The following is a 20,995-nucleotide window of genomic DNA, read 5'->3' on the forward strand; positions in this document are numbered from 1 at the left end:
TGCCAGGTCCCTTCAGTCAACTACTGAATAAATAAGTATTTACAAAGAGCCTGTTCTCCGTCAAGCACTGTGCTAGGCGCTGGGGATGCAAGTACCTCAAAGAAATCTTTCATTCTCATAAAGAACTGCCATGCCAGAATGGGAGCTCTTTGAAATCAGGTACTGGCACAGAGTGAGCATTTAAATTCTTGTTGATCAATTATCAGAGGAGAAAATAAGCTCATATATAAGTTTGTATAAAATAAATACTTAAATATATGATTTGTTTTTAGTGGAGGACACTAGCAACAATATTTTCTGTTCTAACATTTTACAAATTCATTTTCTGATTCATCATTGTGTGTGTTGAGGTAAGGGAAAATTAGGAGGTAATGTTATGATATCAATAGGAGAACTCTCAGTATGTAGAAAAATATTCCTAGCAATTAAAGTCAGCAATTTATATGTGACTGATGACTGAAAAAAGTTACCTGGGTTACTTAGATGTCAAGTGATTTGTCTAAGGTCTCACAATATTTGTCAGAATCTGAGCTTAACCAAGGTCATCTTTACCCCAATGCTAGATTTCTATGTGCTATTCTGTTCTGCCTCTCAATTAGTCATCTATCTATCTACCTATCTATCTTATTGGTATATCAGTCATATAAAGGTTATAATATTACACAGATTTAATCAATAATAACAAACTAGAAATCACTTCTTACCTCCATGCTTCAATGAAACTGGGTTGTCTTGCACAAGTGGGTACTTCATCCATCAGTGTAGCCTACACCTCTTGCAAGTTACCATCTGGGGCAACTTTAGTCCATCCCTTCTCATGTAGGATATCTAACCAATGTGCTAGAGAACTTCCTCTGGTCTTTTAATATTTTATAGAAAACAATGTGATACGTAATCTATTATGCACACCATTCCCCTTTACTCCATGCTTAGCTCACTTTTTTTTCCTGGTTATATATGTCCTTGATGATTTATTTCATGTTTGCTTACATGTCACTATTGCAAAGACAGCTAGGTGATACAGTGGATAGAGTGCTGGGCCCGGAGTCAGGGAGACTCATTTTCCTAAGTCCAAAATCCAGCCTCAAACATTTACTAGCTGTGTTACTCTGGGCAGTTTGCTTAACTCTGTTTGCCTCAGTTTCCTCATCTATAAAAGGATAAGGAAATGGCAGACCATTCCAGTATCTTTTCCAAGAAAACCATAAATGGGGTCATGAAGAGTTGGACATAAATGAAAAACAACTAAAAATGTCATCATTATTCAGCCTTTCCTTCCATTACATTGTGCACCACTTGAGATTTTCTTTCTCTGAGAGACAGCTTGATGAAACAGAGTATTGGACAGTGTCAGGAAGAAATGGGTTCAATTTTGCCTCCAGTACTTACATGTTGTGTGACCAGGATAAAGTTTCTGAAACTTTCTAAACTTTGGTTTCATCTGTAAAATGAAGGCAATGCTACTCATAGAATCTACCTCATGCAATTGTTAGGATCAAATAAGATAGTAGTAATAATAATGAGGGGGAGGAAGAGGAGGATAAATGGCATTTATATAATTAAGATCTGGAGTATTAATTCACTTAATCTTTACAACAAATCTTTACAACTACCTCCTTGGAGGCAGGTGATATTATAATTTCCATTTTATAGATGAAGAAATTGAGACAGGAGAAAAGTGTCTTGCTCAGGATCACAATAACTAGTAAATGACAAATGCAAGATTTGAACTCAGATCTTTCTGACCCCAGGCCCAGATACCTGTCAATGATTATTTTCTGATTTATAATGTTCAGAAATCACTGCCATATATACTACTTCATCTCTAAAATGCTACTGATTGAAAAATGTGCTTTTGTGTCAGCAGGAAGCTTGGGATTATTATAAATGCTTTGTGATTTCCCAGATGTGATCTAAGACAATGTCTTCCTCCTGTTAAATTTAATTGAATAATTTATAGGAAAGAATTTTGTAAACTGTCAAGTGCTATCCAAATAGTTATCTCATTTGATATCGTTATCTCATTTGAGTTTCACAGTGATCCTGCTCATTAGGTTTTTCTTATTCTTCTATCTCACAGATAAGGAAACAGGCAGAAAAACATTAACACCATTACATGACATCAAATTGAGCATCCTTTCCACTTTATCATAGTACCTCTAAAGGGGATATTGCTAAAATCTAAGAGGTAAAAAAAGAGCACTTTGGTTAAAGAGTGGCAGGCTTAATGTTAGCCCTGATTATGTCCTTGTTGTTCAGTAATTCAGTCATGTCTGTGTGAAAAGAGAATTAACCTCCCTTTGTTTTCTTTGATACAATCTGTCAGGAACTTGAAGATCCTTTACCACTGATGTGCAAGTAAAGATACACCCTCAGAGACAGGAAATTGATCCCACAGGCTTTGCCTCCCTGGGCGGTGCCATGCAAATTAAAGAACTATGATTGGTTCCTGAGATATGATGTGGGAGAGCTAGTGGGTGGAGAAAATGGCTTATAAAGGTGTGACCAGAGGTCTGAAGACATTCTTGCATTGGTGACACTCTTGTTAAAGACACTACTATGCTGGTGACTCTTGTTGAAGAGACTCTCTCGAACTTCTGACTGGAGATTGGACCTGAAGGAGCCTTTGTTGGTGATGAGCTTCATTCCGTTAGAATGGCAATTAGGGTATTTAGCTAAATTGCTCTCTACCTCTTTCCTACATTTTCCTCTCTTTATTATCACTACTTTGATGTAATAAAGCTACTAAAAGCCTCATAATTTAATTTTAATTATTACAATTTGGCAACCTTTTAGCTATTACATCTGACTGTTAGTGAGTCCCATGGAATTGCCAATACCATTCATGGAGATTTCTTTGGCAAAGATACTGTAGTAGTTTGCCATTTGCTTTTCCAGTGGATTAAGGTAAACACAGTGACTTGAGGCCAGATTTGAACTCATGTCTTTCTGACTCAAAACCCACTGATCAATCCATTGAGCCATTTAGCTGACTCTCTGATTATGCTGCTTCTACTCAAAAACATCTGTGATTCCCCAATGACTACCAAATAAAGTATGAACTTCTTATCTTGTATTTCAAAGCTTTCCAAAATCTGAATCCAATTTAGATTTTCATCTTTATCTCATACTACTTTTTAATATATTCTATATTCCTACCAAATTGAAATTGATCTCTCTTTTCTCCTTAGGATCTTACCCAGCTGAATCCAATACAATCAACATTTATTAAATAACTACTTTGTGCCAAGCATTATGTCATGCTCTTGGAATGCAATTAGTAAAAAGAAAAACAGTCCCTTTCCTCAAGGAGCTTATAGTCCACAAGAGAAAATACACAAAAGGAGGCAGGAGAGGTGGATTTGGGGAGACAAGACACGAGGGGTTGTCAACACAGGGCAGGGAGCATCTTGTTCAATGAAGCTGAAACCAATTAGAAGCAGATGAAAAGTGGAGTGAGCAAAGTCTGGTTTCTGCCCTTTATAAAGGAAGGCATTGGGAGAAAATTTGGTACTCCACTTGGTAGGCCTCCAGTCTGTGTGAAGTAAAATACCTCCCACCAGCTTTGATCCCGTGACACCCCAGTAGCAGAACATAGGAGTCACAGAGTCATTGTCTGACACCCTGTATTCTGGTGCAGCCGGTGTGGACACCAGGCATCCCCCAGCATCAGTGCCAGCATCCTGGCTCAGTCGCATAATGTTTGAGAGCCATTGGCCTATGATGCGGGGCTGGAAGGAGCACGCTCCCTTTGAAAGTCAGGCAAGAAGTGGAAGGCTCTCTTTCTGGACCTGTTCTTGAAACAACTCGCTCCCTGGGCTGGTGCCAATGATCTCAGTGGGTCATCTCTAATAGGAAACTACAATGGATTTTTACCTAAAGTTAGAAAGGCTGAAAACCCTATTTCTCTCTTTCTTTCTCATTACTAATAAATGTTTATAAATATAGTAATAAGCTTCCAGATTAATTTTTATTTATAACAAGTCAAAAGGGAGAGGAGAGGAGGCTAAGGGAGGTCATGTCAGTCATGATTTGAGTTAGCAGCATGGTGGGAAAATTAGAGATTAACCTGGAAAAGGTTCTTTATTCCCTACAGTTGGAAAAAAAAAACAATAACCCCAAAACAAAATAGAAAAGGCAACAGATGCAGGGTAGAGTGATCTCTTTACCCTTTATTCCTATTTTCCTTTAATCCTGAAATGAACCTCTCTCATTTCTCATTTCCATTTCCATCTATAAGCCTTATGTAGGAAGACTCCCCTGATCCTATTAAGGGAAAGTGATTTTTCTCTTTTCAGAGGGTACTATGTCTGATTTTTTGGACATAAACAAGGAGTTCCCATGAACTTACATCTTCCCAACTTCCTAACTCTAGGCCTAGCTACTGTCAATATGTTATTTTCTGAAATGGAAAAGACATTTATGGTCATACTGTTCAACCCCCTCTTATTACAAATTAGGTCACTGAAGCCCAAAGAATTTAATTGACTTTCCAATTTCCAAAACAAAATGGAAACATTATATCTTTTATCATGGTAAATTGTGCTCATTTCTTATTCTCTTTATTAGGTTGCATTTTATACTTAGTAAGATATCTTCAATCTATTGAGTAAGCAAGCTGGCCACAAGGTTAAGGACCTACTATGTTCCAGACATCGGGCTAATCTTTAAGGATGCAAATACAGAGCATGAACTACTCCCTAATTGAAAAGAATTTGCAACATAATGTACTAATATCTGTACAAAATATATGTGTGTGTATACATATATAAAGGATAACACAAGGAGAATAAACACGAAATAGTTAAATGTAAGGTGGTTTTGTAGCTGGGAATGAAAATCATCATCAAAGGACTGATGTATATAACATTGAATTGAATTGGCTTACCTGACAGGTGACGAGTGGAAACTAGAAAAATGGTGCAAATGTAGGGACAGTGGATGGGAAGCCTGGAGTTAGAAGGACCTGTGTTCAAATCTGGCCTCCGACACTTCTTAGCTATTTAACACTGGGCAAATCACTTAACCCTGTTTACCTAACTCTTGCCCTTCTGTTTTAGAGTTGTTACTAAGACCAAAAAAAGGTTTAAAAAAAGGAAGAAAGAATGAAATAGACAACTTCTAGCCTCAAAAGTTTATCCTTGTGTTGAGACAATGGATCATTTAGTCTGTAGTTCATTTAATTTTGGGTCATGACAGGAGGTCCCATCCTGGCCTTGGATAATCAGTATCCATAGAGAGCTTACTTATGGGTAAGGCTAAGGAGTCCAGGTTAATGTAGGGTTACTGGGTTAGTTGTACTTAAAACTGAACCATCATCTGGGAAGACCAATATAAGGTAAGTAATAATAGCTGAACCATCTTCCAGGAATATTAACATAAGGGAATATAACATAATAATAGCTAAAATTTGTAAAGCACCTACTATGTGCCGGGCACTGTGCTAAACACTTTACAAGTTCTCATTTGATTTGATCCATCCTCACAAAAACCTTGTGAGAAAGACACTATTATCATCTCCATTTTCCAGATGAGGAAACTGAGGCAAAGAGAAGTCAAGTCATTTGCCCATCTCTATATAGAGAGAACAGGCAGGCTTCAGATCACATCTTCCTTATCTCATGATTGGCTAAAAAGAGTAGAAAATACAACATTCTGCTACGTTTATTCTTTGTTGATTAACAAAAATAATTTCAATCAATTTAGTAAGTACTACTTGAAGGGATATCTTCCAGTAAACTCTTCATATCCATATATTTGAAAAATTCAAAATCCTTTAAAATATTTAACAGATACCTTTAAGGATACCTTGGTCATTGACCTTCTGATGCTTCATATTAGATAATCCATAAAACAGAGAGATGTGTGCTTGGCAAAGATGTTTGCCATTCTCCTAGAAAAGATCCAGCACAGAGTTCAAGCCAAGGAAGCATTCTCTATCAATGTCGAGGCCCTCTAGATGTCCTGTTTATGAATATTGTGGTAGTTGCATCAAGTCCTAGAACCTTGAAGAGCATCCTGAAAGGCATACATCAGAAAGGTTTGGTCTAATCATCCATATTGGAAAAACAATGACAAGAAGTGGATGAATACCTATTATTTCAGATTATGACAAGCAGTTTGACTGACAACCTAAAAAACTCATTCATCAACACATACATATTGAAAAAAATTGTGCCGAGGAGGAATGGATTGGGATGACAATTAAACAGGACAAGGGAAGCAGCTAGGTAGCCTCCGGGAAATAAACAGCCTCAAACTCCTCCCAGAAAAAAAGGCTTTTCTTTTTCATTTGAAAAAACATTTACATAAACAAAACAAAAGAAATTCCACCAGTATTATATGGCTACAAGTAACTGAATACTACAGACTTGGAAGAATTAAAAAATGAGAGTCATTTAGAGGGCAACAGAAATTCATATGGAAGGTATGAACAGTGGGTGATATGTAGTCAATCAACAAGTTAACAAATTAAACACCTACTTTGTGTCAGGTATTGTGCTTTTCACTGGAGCAAAATAATCCCTATTTATAAGGAACTACAAAGAAGAACAGGAATAAAGGATGCCATCGGAGAAAAGAAGATGAGTTGACTAACTGGTTAAATGACTTACCTACAGTCACATAGCTAGCAAGTCTCTGAGGCTGGATTTGAATTCAGATCTGTGACTCTAGGCCTGGCATTCTATCTACCACATCACCTAGCTGCTCCCCAGTCATCATTTAGAACGTCCCAGTTGATGGAAGATTCAGTGATGATTATGACTAATAATTTAGTGGAGAAGTGGGAAGCAAAGGTGTTATATAATGTTTATTCCCTCTCCATGAAAAGCCAAGACTAAGGGATAAGTTGGGGATAAAATAATGCCTCCTAGTCTATGATTTGCCACTCACCCAGGGTACTGCTAAGTAGTGCAGAGTGAAACAATAGCTATAGTTTGAGAGGGGTAGCATGTTTCTATTCCTCTCCATATGAGCCTTTGCACATTGTCACATATGCCTGGAATGTTCTTTCTCTTCGTTTCTTGGAACTCTTAACTATTTTCAAGATTCAGCTCAAGTTCTATTTCCTTGAAATAGCCTTTCTTACTTTGGTTTATTTTCTTTCCTTGTAGTCATGAGCCACAGCAGGCCCTCACTACCTGGCATCAGTGTTTTATTTTCAATGATTGATACAAGCATTGAAAACAGTGGAAACCACACTGTCCCAGGACTGTTGTATATCCCTCCTGTGCCCACCAAAATTGGGTTGTTTTTATTTTGTATATAGGTATAGCAGGTATAGCTATTTGGATATTGCCCACCACAAAGATAAGCAAAAACCATAACTCCAAATCAATATATTTTGAAGGAAAGTCTAGCTGACAGAAATTAATTTAAGTCGAGCTTATCAGAATATTATTTGATGCTATTTGTTTTCTTTTCTTTTTTTGCTGTGGTTCTTGTGGGTTTTCTTAAGTTTTTTTTTCCAGATTACATGTCAGTATAATTTTCAATAATCGTTTTCTGACATCTTTCAATCCATGTTCTCTTCCTCCCTCCCAATCCTCCCCTTTTCCCAAGATGGCAGGTAATACGAAATAGGTTGTACAGGTGGTTATTTGTTTTCTGTGAAATTTTTGACTATACTTTGATATATTTTTATTAACCCAGAAAATAAAAGGCAAGAGGAAAAAAAACACACGAGCAATTTATATTTATTGGTACCCTTGCTTATCACACAGTACCAATATTACATTGAACCTATCAGATATTAAGGCAGCTATTCAAAATGGTTATCTTATTATAGATAAAATAAAGGAAGGAACTATGAGGAAATTGGTAAGGCACAACTATCTTAAGGGAAATAACATTTGAGAATAGTACCTTAGGTACCATCATAAAAATAATTAGGAAATCATAGTCACCCTGGAGCAGGAAGCATGAAACCTAGTGGTTTAAGGGATACTTCCAGGAGTTTTCTAAGCTCAGGAACTATCCTGATCAGAGAAGACCAAGCCAGATAATCACTGATAAATGGATAAAGATGGCATTCATGGTCTATGCTTTTGAGATCTGCATATCTCCTGATAAACAACTTTTTCAATTCCAGACCCAAAGGGGCTGCCCCAAAGTCCTGGGGGTTAAATGACTCCTCCCCGCTCCCAAGTACACATTACCAGCTCTCCTGTTAAACCCATATAAACTCCATATTTTGTTACCTTGATGAGGCAGACTTTCAACAGCAAGTTGACTTCTGGCCATCAATCTCACTAATAAATCTCTTTAAATTTATTTGGGCACCTTGTAATTCCTTAGGTGTGGATTCCTTATGAATCAAGATCACTTCGCCCCATAACAACCCTTCTTCTACCCTTCCCAATACCATCCTGTCCTTCCTGTAATTAATGAAAATTAATCTTGGAAACTATGCTGAATTATAAGTATTTTTTAGAAAAGACTAAGAAATAGAGAAAGAAGAATAAGAATGGGTATGGCTTAGATACAACTCTATCTTTCTCTCTTTTGTTCACGAATAAGAAAGGCTTACAATGTACCTATAGCGTCTGAGGGAAGAGTTTCTCTACCTAAACACCTGAGGAAGGCTACCTTCCGATGAAATATCTGTGAGAGGAAAAAAGTCTTCCCACCACTAGGGGCTTGTCATGGTTCATGACTACAAGGAAAGAAAGATAAGCCAAATTAGAGACAGAGATGACACTGAGGAGAGACAGGTATTGTTTGAGGTAAGTCAAGCCAGAAACTCCATCAGATCTGAAGTGGTTGGGTAAACAATGAGCAGTGATTAGCACATGTAGGAAGGAGAAACTCTGGAGCAATAATGGTGAAGCTATTGATACTGACACTTCATATCTTTCACTCTGCCTGGAAAAAAACATGGCCCATTCCTTGTCCTCTTAGTCTTTTGTATGATCCTGTTTCTACTTTGAGGGTTGAGGAGAAAGGGTGGAAGAGAATAAAAATGAATTCATTTGGGAATATAAGCTGATTGTTTTCAGTTGCTTTACTATTTATTCATCTTCATCTTAAATGGGGTAATAGAAAGACTTTTGGCTCAGGAGGCAGGGATCAAATGGAACATTATCACGCCTGTGTGATTTCAGACAAATCACTTAACCTCCTTGGGCTTTCCTTTCCTCATCTATAAAATAAGTGGGGAGTGGTCGGACCAAGGTGCTTCTGAGTTCCCTTCCAGCTTTAGAACTAAGATGCTAACTTTTTTGCTGTTTCACTGTACTTCTTTGCTTTAGTCTATTAGCATTGTGAGCAACTAAATGTCTAGATTTGAGTTCTCTTCAGTTTTTCTCAGATTTTGAACAAGGTTGAGAAAAGTGAACCAAGATAAGTAGTGAATTATTTTTTTAAAAATTTACCTTCTGTGTTGGACTCTTTTACTAATGTAAGGTTGGGATTTATGAAAGAGGGATGGGACAAAAGGAGCCACAATTGGTGACAGTTACTGAGAGTTGAGAGACCAGAGGGAAATCTGGGAAATTCTCCGGAGTAAGGAGGAGGAGGAAAAGGGTTCCAGCAGAGGACATCCCAGCTTGGATCCAGTCTTGAGGGCTTCCTGAGGATCTTTCTTTGGACATTGATACCCCAATTCCCTGGTCAAAGATATCTCATTGCTTCTCACCCATCAAGACTTCAAATTGTTGAGTCAGCTAAGTTTTTGGACTCCCTTTTGGGAGCAAACTCTTAGTCTCCTTCCCCTATTACCCCCTTTCAGTCAAAACTTACGATTAAAGAAAAGGATAGAAATAGAATCAGAAGAAGAAGGGGCGGGGAAGAAGCTTGGGAGTACCCCAAAGCTTCCCTCCTGAGTGATGGACTCCATAGAAATAGAGAAGAGGGCACCCCAAAATCCCTCTGCCCTTCACCCCTTTCCCCCACCCCTAAATTGTGAATAATAAAAGTCATTCATTAGTCAGACAGCTTTCCAGAGTGCCTGAGAGACAACAAAGGGGAGGGGAACTACAGCTTGGTCTGGCTGTCTCTATCTTGAAGCCAGACCACCCGCTGTGAAGTTGAGTGATCTTGGGGGAGGCTTGCGTGAACCCTGCCTTCATTCAGAATTGGATTGGGGTACCCCATACCTCATTTTATAGGGAAGCCTTGCCCCCAACTCCTGAGGGGCAGCATGGCCATCTAGGTCACCCAGTTTCAGGGTGACATCCCCTCAAAGTCTTCCAGAGTGTATATTAGGCGTGAGGAGAGAACTAGAAGAGTCTCCCACCATAGACTCTCTCTATCTCCCCTTCCATCAAACATTGGTGGCTGTCTCGTTTTATTATTATTATACTAAGTATCAATTCGAAGGTGGAAGAGTGGTAAGGGCTAGGCAATTGAGATTAAGTTACTTGTGTAGGGTCACACTGTTAGGAAATGTCTGAAGGTAGATTTGAATGCAGGTCCTTGAGATTCCTGGCATAATGCTCTTTCCACTGTGCATCTAGCTGCCCTGTTAATTATTGTCAAAATACTCCTGATGTTATCCCCAAGTTCATGAGGATATACAATAATTGGAATCCAGAGGGTATGAAAGAATAACTAAAACTATGAACTAAAAAAATTGCAACAACTCATATTGCAATAATTGCTCTGTGTAACCAATAAAAGTTTCAATATGTATGGTGGAACCCAGACATTTGAAAGTCCTGGGCTTGAATTCTTGCTCTAACTAACCTTTAGATCACTTAATTATGAGCAAGCTGCTTATCTTCCTTGATCCCAATTTTTCTCAGCTATTGAATGCAGATAATAATACTTGATCTACCACTTCCATAAGGTTGTTTAGAGAAAGGTACTTTTGTAAACATGTTAAGTAAATGTGATTTTATTTTTTGGAGCAGGTCTGATTAGTATAGGGAATTCCTAGTGGGAAATCTCTTTTTCCCAATGCATATCAGCACCTGCTCTAAAAGTCATTCAGCTGCTTGGGAAAACAGGTTCAGTGAGTTTTCCCCAATCACTGGGGCAGTTTTATATATAGAAGTTGGGTTCCACATCTTTCTAAGTCCTGGAGGAAGGGAGCAAATTTTCCATGAATGAGAAGAAAATCTACACTAGAAACATGACCAGGACTGGGCAAAATGCCCTAATCCTTAGTTTATGGTAGGTTCATGATCAAATACATTGAAAAAAAATCCTATAGGGAAACCTGAAGCAAATATTTTAATGAAACAGTCATTCCTTGATAGAAACCAAGCTATCATTACATTTTATTTAGAAGGAGCGCAGCACAATTCTCTGAGGATCTTTAAATGCTAAAAGGTGATCAATCTTTCCAGTATCCTGAGAAACCAGGTGCTGGTGTACTATTATTTACATCTATAGCAAGAGAAAAGAAAACCCTGAAAGGAAAGATTGAAATAATGAGATAATAAAGGAGGGGGCAGCAAGCATTTCTCCCTTTTCTTTAACTTACTGTCCCTAATGATTACTTACAAGTCTACTCCTGAGTATTGAAAGAATATCTGAAAGCTGCTTATGTAACCAATGACTTACCTTGAGATGTGGTGGCTTCATCTTCACTGGAGGCCTTCAAGCAGAGAATTGTCTGGTGTGTTATGGTAGGACTTCTTTTTTAAGTATGAGTTGAGCTAGGTGACCTCTAATGTCCCTTCTAACTCTCAATTTTATCATTTAGAAAATTTAATAAGCTGTATCATAGATGAATAACTAGATTACCTTTGATGTCACTGACTTGTTGGTGGATATGTGTGTGGAGGGGAGGGCATGATGAAAAGAGCAACTGGGTATGAAAAATAAGAGACGATTTTGCCAAGAAATTTATTTTTCACAACAGCTTGATCACATGGATAGAGAGGTATATGATTAGGGATATAGACTCTAAGCAATCATCTCAATGCAAATATTAATAATATAGAAATAGGTCTTCATCAATGACACATGTAAAGCCCAATAGAATTGCTACTTGGAAATGGGAGGAGCGTGAGAAGAAGGGAGGGAAAGAACATGAATCATGTAACCATGGAAAAATATTCTAAATTAATTAATTAAATAGAAAATTTCAAATTAAAGAAAGAAATTTATTCTTCAATTACTAAAAATTTTCTTTTTGAGATTTTTGACTTGGCCCCAGACTTCATCTTAGACCACTGAACTATGTATATGCCGCTAAGTATTTAACAAGCAGCTTTCCTCACTTAGCCTGAAAAAAAAGTATACATGACAAAATTACAGTGAACATTTTAAACATTTTCTTCATCACTTTCTTGATATTAAACATTTGGAAACCAATAAACTAAATTTTGATTTATAGCACTTGCCAATTTTCAAGGTGTAAATCTTCACAATGAAAGTTTAATGATCAACTTTATTTATTTATTTATTTATTCATTCATTCATTTATTTTTGTTTGTTTTTAGATCTAAATATTTTATTTTTTTAGAAAAATTTTCCATGGTTACATGATTCCTGTTTTTACTTTCCCCTTCATGTCCCCCCATATCCAATGAGCATTTCCCCTGGTTTTAACATGTGTGATTAGTCAAGACTTATTTACATATTATTGATAGTTGCATTGGTGTGGTCATTTAGTGTCTACATCCCTAATCATGTCTGCATCAACCCATGTGTTCAAGTGGTTGTTTTACTTCTGTGTTTCCACTCCTGCCGTTCTTCCTCTGAATGTGGGTAGCATTCCTTTCCATAAATCCCTCAGAATTGTCCTGGGTCATTGCATTGCTGCCAGTACAGAAGTCCATTACATTCAATTTTACCACAGTGTATCAGTCTCTGTGTACAATGTTCTTCTGGCTCTGCTCCTTTCACTCTGCATCAATTCATGGAGGTCTTTCCAGTTCACATGGAATTCCTCCAGTTTATTATTGCTTTGAGCACAATAGTATTCCATCACCAGCATATACCACAATTTGTTCAGCCATTCCCTAATTGAAGGGCATACCCTTGTTTTCCAGTTTTTTGCCACCACAAAAAGCACGGCTATAAATATTTTCATACAAGTCTATTTATCTATGATCTCTTTGGGGTACAAACCCAACAATGGAATGGCTGGATCGAAGGGCAGGCAGTCTTTTATCACTCTTTGGGCATAGTTCCAAATTGCCATCTAGAATGGTTGGATCAGGTCACAACTCCACCAGAAATGCATTAATGTCCCAATTTTGCCACATCCCCTCCAACATTCATTACTCTCCCCTGTTATCAGTTTAGCCAATTTGCTAGGTATGAGGTGGTACCTCAGAGTTGTTTTGATTAGCATTTCTCTAATTATTAGAGATTTAGAACACTTTCTCATATGCTTATTGATAGTTTTGATTTCTTTATCTGAAAATTGCCTATTCATTTCCCTTGCCCATTTATCAATTGGGGAATGGCTTGATTTTTTTATACAATTGATTTAGCTCCTTGTATATTTGCGTAATTAGACCTCTGTCAGAGTTTTTTGTTTTAAAGATTTTTTTTCCCAATTTGTTGTTTCCCTTCTGATTTTGGTTGCATTGTTTTTGTTTGTACAAAACCTTTTTAATTTAATATAATCAAAATTATTTATTTTACATTTTGTAATTTTTTCTAACTCTTGCTTGGTTTTAAAATTTTCCTTTTCCCATAGATGTGACAGGTATACTATTCTATGTTCACCTAATTTTCTTATAGTTTCCTTCTTTATAATGATCAACTTTTTATATCCAGTACAACCTTTTGCTGGCCTATATCCATGGTCATGGTCTTCTTTCTGTCATTAATGTCAAACAAAAATTTATTTTAAAAAGATAGAAAGGTTGAACAGGATCAACCAAACTTTTGAGAATTATGCAAAATATATCTGAATGCTATGTTCCGTGAACCATGCTAATAGACATTTCTGATATAATAGGGAAGTACTCAAAAGGGATGTCAAAGATAAAGCTTTCAGGGCCCTTGGAACAAAGTGAATTTCCTCTCTCTTGGGATTCCCAAGCAGAATCTGGATGACCACTTCTCAGTAATGCCATAATGGATCTCTGTGCTTAGTGAAGGATTGAACTAAATGGCTTCTGACGTCCGATCCTCCTCCAACACCAGCTTCAATAGCCTCTCCCATAGAGATCATAGATGTTCTCATTGTATCTTTGAAGAGGCAATGGGATCTTGGAGTGACAGCTTAACTGTCACTCTGTGAAAAGTAAGTGAGGAGATAGAGAATTTTAACTGTTGTTCTAGAGAGACTATTAACTATGATGGCTGAAGTGAGGACAGAGAAAAGGGACTTATAAGATACTTTTATTTTCTGAGAGAATAGACTTTAACCCTTACCTTGAATAGAAAAGTCGAAGAGAATTCTTGAGAAGAGACTTTGAGTGGAGTGCTGAGAAAGGTGAATATTAGGATTGGGTTTGGAAAATAGAGAAGTCAGTAGTTGTAATGATGGTTAAAGGTGACTTTGGCTATGATCTTTCTCACAGTTGATGCAATTTGACATTATTGCTTATGATACTGTTAATAATTAGCACAGAAAAGTAGAATTAATGTTTATTTTAGCCCAGGCAATTGGGTGGAGATGAGGTTGGTATATATGGAAATGAGCTAACTGACACTTATGGGATAAAAACATTTCTCCAGTTTATTAAACTATTTTGAGATTCTGTGATCTGGAGAACACAGAGACACCGACACATGGGGAAAATCAACCAGGCAACCAGACTCCCCAGAGATGATACACCTGACTCTTGCTTTCCATCTGTCCAAAATTATCAAGTCTACAGTTACAGTGTAAAAGCTGGCTTAGGAACATTACCCAGAGGCTCTAAAGTGGTATGATTTTTTATAATGTTGTCTCTATGTAGACTTGGGTCAGGGGAAATGCTATGGCTTGCATTAGTACTATGACCAGCAAATGCTGCTTTCCTGTTGCTACAACTTAACTACCATAACTCTTCAATTATGGTAACAGTAACTTTTTTACTTTTTCCTGCTTTCACCCCAGCTAGAGTTACTGTACTCTATCCTGTTTTCTCAGATTTCTGCTTGGTGGATTCCACACCAATAAGTTAAATCAAACTACAGAGTTAACGGCTGATAAAGGCTTAAAGCATTTTCTGTCTATTTACTCCAAGTCAAACCAACAGCCAAGTACAGCCAAATTTACAAACCAACACCCTTGGACTGTGGTGGTGATGGTGATGATGATGATAACTGACATTTATATAATAGTTTAAGGTCTCCCAAGCACTTTATTATCTCCACATGGTACTTTCTTTCATGAAATTTACAATTATAATTCAGGAGCCAAAACTTACATCATGAATTAATTAGAGAGCAATAAAGGATAAGATTGTGACAAAGTATATGATATAACAGTCAGCGTTGGGGGATTTAGAAAGGAAAGAGTGCTTTAAGATGAAAAGATTCACGGAGGAGGTGGAACCTTCCATTTAAGTGGAGATCTATAGAGATCTATTTTAAAGAATGAGTAATATGGGAATTTCAAGACCTCAGTTCACAGAGGATATATTTAAGTAGCATAAAACTAATGCTGACAAAAATATGAGGTAAAACTACTAGGCTTATGCCCCCCAAATGACAAGTACTCATTTTTTTTATATGAGCACTTTTTGTAGAAGCATAAAAATTCAAGATAGCACCAAATTCTGCCTGAGGAATCACCATGACCTTGACTCAAGTTCAGCCTCTAACTTAGTGGTTATATGTGCCTGGATGAGTCACCTAACCTAAATATTGAGGCAAATCTTTTAGACTAACTTGCAGAGAAGGTTATGATTTGCATTGGTAGTAGTTTGCTTATCTGTGAATTCATGTCAATTAAATTATAGTTCTAATTCATGTTCCCTATGAAAGACTGAAAACAGATTGAACCCATCTATTGGGAAATGATCAAACAAATCGTAGTATAGGAATATAGTGGAATATTATTGTGTTGTAGGAAACAATTTGGAAGACTTTTATGAATGGCACATGCTAAGGTGAGTAGAAACAAGAACATGATTGACACAAGAACCACAGCCATCTGTATATCAGAAAATAATTCTGAAAGAGATCAGAAATCTGATCCATGTGATGACCATCTTTATTGCAGAATATTGATGGTGAATCCTTCTTGTCATTCTCATCAATAGAGTGATATAATCAATTACAGGTGTGGAATGGGAGATAATTTTGTCAAATCCAGCCATTATGTTGATGTTTTGTTTAATTGTACTTTGTTATAAAAAAGAATTCTATGGATGGGTGAAGGCAGGTTGAGTTAACAGGAAATGATGGTGATGTTTAAATATCAATAAAATATTTAATTTTTAAAATGATGTGAACATCAGGAGCTTTTTCCTAATTTCAAACTTTGTTAATGGTGGAATACTCAAGTTAGCCTGGTATGGTGGAAAGAGTGTATGTGTCAGGAATCAGAAGGCCTGGCTTCAGTTCTTATTCTGATACCATCTATGTTACCTTAGCCAAGTCGCTTAACCTCTATGGACCTCAGTTTTCTCATCTATAAAGTAAGAGGATTGAATTAGCTGACTTCTTTTAAGGTATCTTTCAGTTTTAAATATAAATCTTTTTTATGCAGAACTTGGAAAGAAACTGAATGGGGCAGCAACCTCTTTCATAACTGTCAGTGTGATTCACTGGACATCTCTTCACACATTCTAAATTTCTCTGTTCTGGCTGGAAAACCAATATATTGTTTGTCACACTCTGTCACACGTAAGATATAATTCTTCTACAACAATCAGCTAATGTGTATAGATAAACATTTCTCCTCACAAGCTGACACATTCCTTTTTATGTTGGTAATACCTAATTTAGGATTCCACTGTAAATTTCTCTTTAAAAGTGATTCTTTATGTACCATTTTAGAATTGTTCAGAACAAAAGTTTGTACCTGAATAAGAATTACCCCTAGATCATAATGTCCAACAGCTAAGTCATTCGTCTTTTATCTGGAGACTACTACTTCCTAGGGCTGACTGTTCCATTTCCATTTGGGGTTAACTCTAATTTTAAGCCAAAATTTGCCTTTCTGAAAATTGCACCCAATATTTTTGGTTCTATCCTTACTCTTATTTCAGACACTCTAAGATGACTACCTTACTACTTTGTACTCCTTCCTTTTTCTGAACTGAGCCTGACTTAAACCAGCCTCCCTGGAGGAAATTTACTTGGTCATAGCAGAAGAATGTTCAACAAGGACAGGTTCTGTGTAGGGACACAGAAAGTTGGTTAAGTGTTGAGAAGACATGGTCAAACAGCCAAGCACCAGAAATCAAATGGACCTTCTTATAGCTTTTTGTGCTTGGTTGCCTAGCCTTTAGACCCCTGAACCTGTCAAGTCTCAAGAATGGTTTCTATATCTATTTAGTAAAAACTAGTGTAATATGCATGAAAGTGGGGGTTATGATATTGCTCTTACCATACTGTTCCCTCCCAAGTCTTTTTATCAACCTTGTAAAACATTCCGAGTTTCTTTATGATGCTAATTGTCCTCTTAAAAAGACTTATAAAATTATTTCTTAATTTTTTTTTACTGTGAATCTAACAAACATCAATATACACATACATCTAACAACACAACATACAACAAAAAGAAACAGAAAAACCATACTACATGATTAATTTCTATTATAGTATATATTAAATTTAAGATGATATTAATACCATTGTGTTTGTTATTATTGCTCAGATGATAGAGTGCTGGGCTCAGAGTCAGGAGGACCTGAGTTTAAATATGGTCTCAGATATATACTAGTTCTATTACCCTTGGCAAATCACTTAATTTTGTTTCCCTCAGTTTCCTTATTTGTAAAATGAGCTGAAAAAGGAAATGACAAGCCACTGTACCATCTTTGCCAAAAAATTCCAAATGGGGTCACGAAGAATTGGACATGACTGAATAAAAACAATCCTTATTGGTGTCACTTTCTGAACTTCCTCCTCTCATTGTATTTTCAAATGTTTCATTAATCATTCTCTCTTTTTTTTTTGACATCAGTATCTCTGCACATCCGCTTCCTCCAAGACTTTCCTGGCCAATCTCAGTCTTTACAAAGAGATTGGACTATGTGCTTTGTCATTAGCCTTTTAGAGTCTTGATTGGTTATTACATTGATTAGAGTTTGTTTTAAGTCAGGACACTGACAGAACCAGGGTAGTATGAAGTTGGGATTAACTATCCCCTTTCCCACTTTTAGATTTAATTACCAGAAGCATATGCACCCCACTTATCCTTAAGTATAGGGAGTTCTGTGACCCAACTGTGCTATCGTGGGTGATAAATCAGAAATGACTGACTATCCCCTGGGCAGTCCTAAGCAAAGCTAAAGCTGCATATGGTCCACATAAAGTGGAAAGAATGCACAGGAGGTGACACAAAGAAGCATCTTTAAAAGCAGTGGCAGAGGGCAGCTGGATGGTTCAGTGGATTGAGAGCCAGACCTAGAGACGGGAGATCCTGGGTTCAAATCTGGCCTCAGACACTTCCCAGATGTGTGACCCTGGGCAAGTCACTTGATCCCCATTGCCTAGCCCTTACCACTCTTCTGCCTTGGAGCCAATACACAGGATTGACTCCAAGACGGAAGGTAAGGGTTTAAAAAAAAAAATTTAAAATTAAAAGCAGTGGCAACTTTCTGTGAAGTTAGTTCTTGGGAGTTCAGAGTTGGAGTTGGAGGCAGGATCTATTTTCATGAACCTGAGATTCTGAAATTTGGTGAGACTATTCTTGAATCTCTCCCTTTGAACTACCGTGTGGGTGAGTGAAAAGGCTGACTTCTTTTCTGGGTTTTCTGGAGGGACTAGCCTCTGGAGAGGCCTCTGTTTTGGAGAAGGCCTAGTGGCTGGAACCCTTGTTTAGTTTACCTCTGGTCCCCACTTTGCTGGGACCTCTGAAGCCCTGCCTGTTTCAGACAGGGCCAAAGTAATTATTTACTCTCATTTCCCTACTTTCACTTTTTCTCATTTTGTAAATAAACTACCATAAAAAGTCATCCAGAGGGGGCAGCTGGGTAGCTCAGTGGTTGAGAGTCAGGCCTAGAGACGGAAGGTCCTAGGTTCAAATCTGGCCACAGACACTTCCCAGCTGTGTGACCCTGGGCAAGTCACTTGACCCCCATTGCCCACCCTTACCACTCTTCCACCAAGGAGCCAATACACAGAAGTTAAGGGTTTAAAAAAGCAAACAAACAAACAAAAAAAGTCATCCAGACTTGAGTAATATATTTTTGATGACCATATTTTTGTACATATACTACAACCTTTAATTTTAACCCTTACAGTAGCTAGAGTTAACCTCTCTACCTTCCTCCTCCTAGCCACCCCTCTCCCTCTAAACCCTGCCCCCTAGTCCAGAATATCAATCCAGGACTATTAAGAGCTAGGAAGATATGTTTTTCACAACTTAAGGTAAATTACCCTCAGGTAGATTAATTTGAAACTTGGCTATAGGCCCTTTGTGTAAGGTTTATTGTAAGACAGAGCAGGAAGCTCCTGAGACTTCCTTGTTCTCTGCTTTTAACTCCTGGCAAGCCATTATTGTCCCTTTGCATTCCTCTTTTATTTGGGTGCCATTGACTGTGTTTTTTTTTTCCAATGGTCCATTGCATCAGATGTAGAACTACTCCCAGAATAATTGGCAACAAGGATGAAATCTGGTATAATAGCCTCTCTTGGAAAAAATGGGGAAACAAGTAAGAGGGTAATAATTTCCTGGCATCCAGTTAGCATGAAAGGCTGTAATGGGGACTATAATACTTCCCCCTTAGCAGCAGTTCCAATAGCCCTGGAAGCAATATGATAGATAGTACAGGGTTCAGCAATACCCTGCCTTAAGCAGTAGCTTAGATAGTACTAGTTGCAAGAAATTGAATAAGATAATGCTGTGACAGTAGTGATAGAGCACAGTAGAAAGGGAAGTAGGGACAGCATGGCAGGTATACCCATTGTAGCCCTCTGTTGTGGCTATTCTGGCCCTCTTTCTCTGTTTTGCCAGGAGGAGGCTGAGAGAGTGAAAGCTGTCTTATGAGAGTGAAAGTTGTGGCCCCGACTGCTCAGCATTAGAAACCAGGATCCATTGTGGGTCAGGGTACCTGCAGACATGGGACAATTTGAGTTAACTTTTATACTAGATGTATTGACCTTAAATTCAGCTTTGGACCTTTTGGGTGAGGAGAATATATTGACTGCTCTACAGATTGAGCAGGAGCTTTTCAAGACCTCAAAGAACTTTATTAAAAATGATTTGATATATTTATCTTTAAAATATATTAAATAAGAAATTTTAATAAGTAATATCAATATGCTTATTAATAACATTAAATTTATTCTAAAAAGTTAATTTCTGCTTATTTAAACATTTAGACTATGAGTTGGTCATCACACTAAATACACTCTTGAGAGAATCTATCTTTTTTGTTTTTGTTGTGATAGGATTTGAATAAATTATTCTTTTTATTTTACTCACCTCACTCGGTATCAGCTCAAATAAAGTTTTTTCTGATTCTGTCTTTCTCAGATTCTTAGGTTATAATAATATCATTAAATTCACATACATTAGTTTAGCCATTCTCCAATTCATGGGTACTTTCTTGTTTTGTAACATGGAAAATGGCAGGGTGGAATTCCTGCAAGATACCATATTCCATGTTACAGTTTCTAATTCTTTATTACAACAAAAAAGTACTTCTATAAATAATTTTGTGCATATGAGTCCTTTTATTTCTCAAAGTACATGACTAGTGGTGGTAGTTGAAGGACATGCTGAGTCTAGTGACTTTTTAGGAATAGTTTTGAATTGTATTCCTGAAAGGTATTAGTGTGTCAGTCTTCCCAAAGGCCCTCCAACAATTGCTAAATTATATATTTTTTGTCATTTTTGCCTATTGTTGGTATAAAGTAGAAACTCAGAGTTGTTTTATTTTTTTATTTTTTTTTCTGGAATTTTTTTAACATTTATTAATATTCATTTTTAACATGGTTACATGATTCATGCTCCTCCTTTCCCCTTCAACCCCCCCCC

This window comes from Gracilinanus agilis, chromosome 1 (genome assembly GCF_016433145.1).
Source record: "Gracilinanus agilis isolate LMUSP501 chromosome 1, AgileGrace, whole genome shotgun sequence".
Lineage (NCBI taxonomy): Eukaryota > Metazoa > Chordata > Mammalia > Didelphimorphia > Didelphidae > Gracilinanus > Gracilinanus agilis.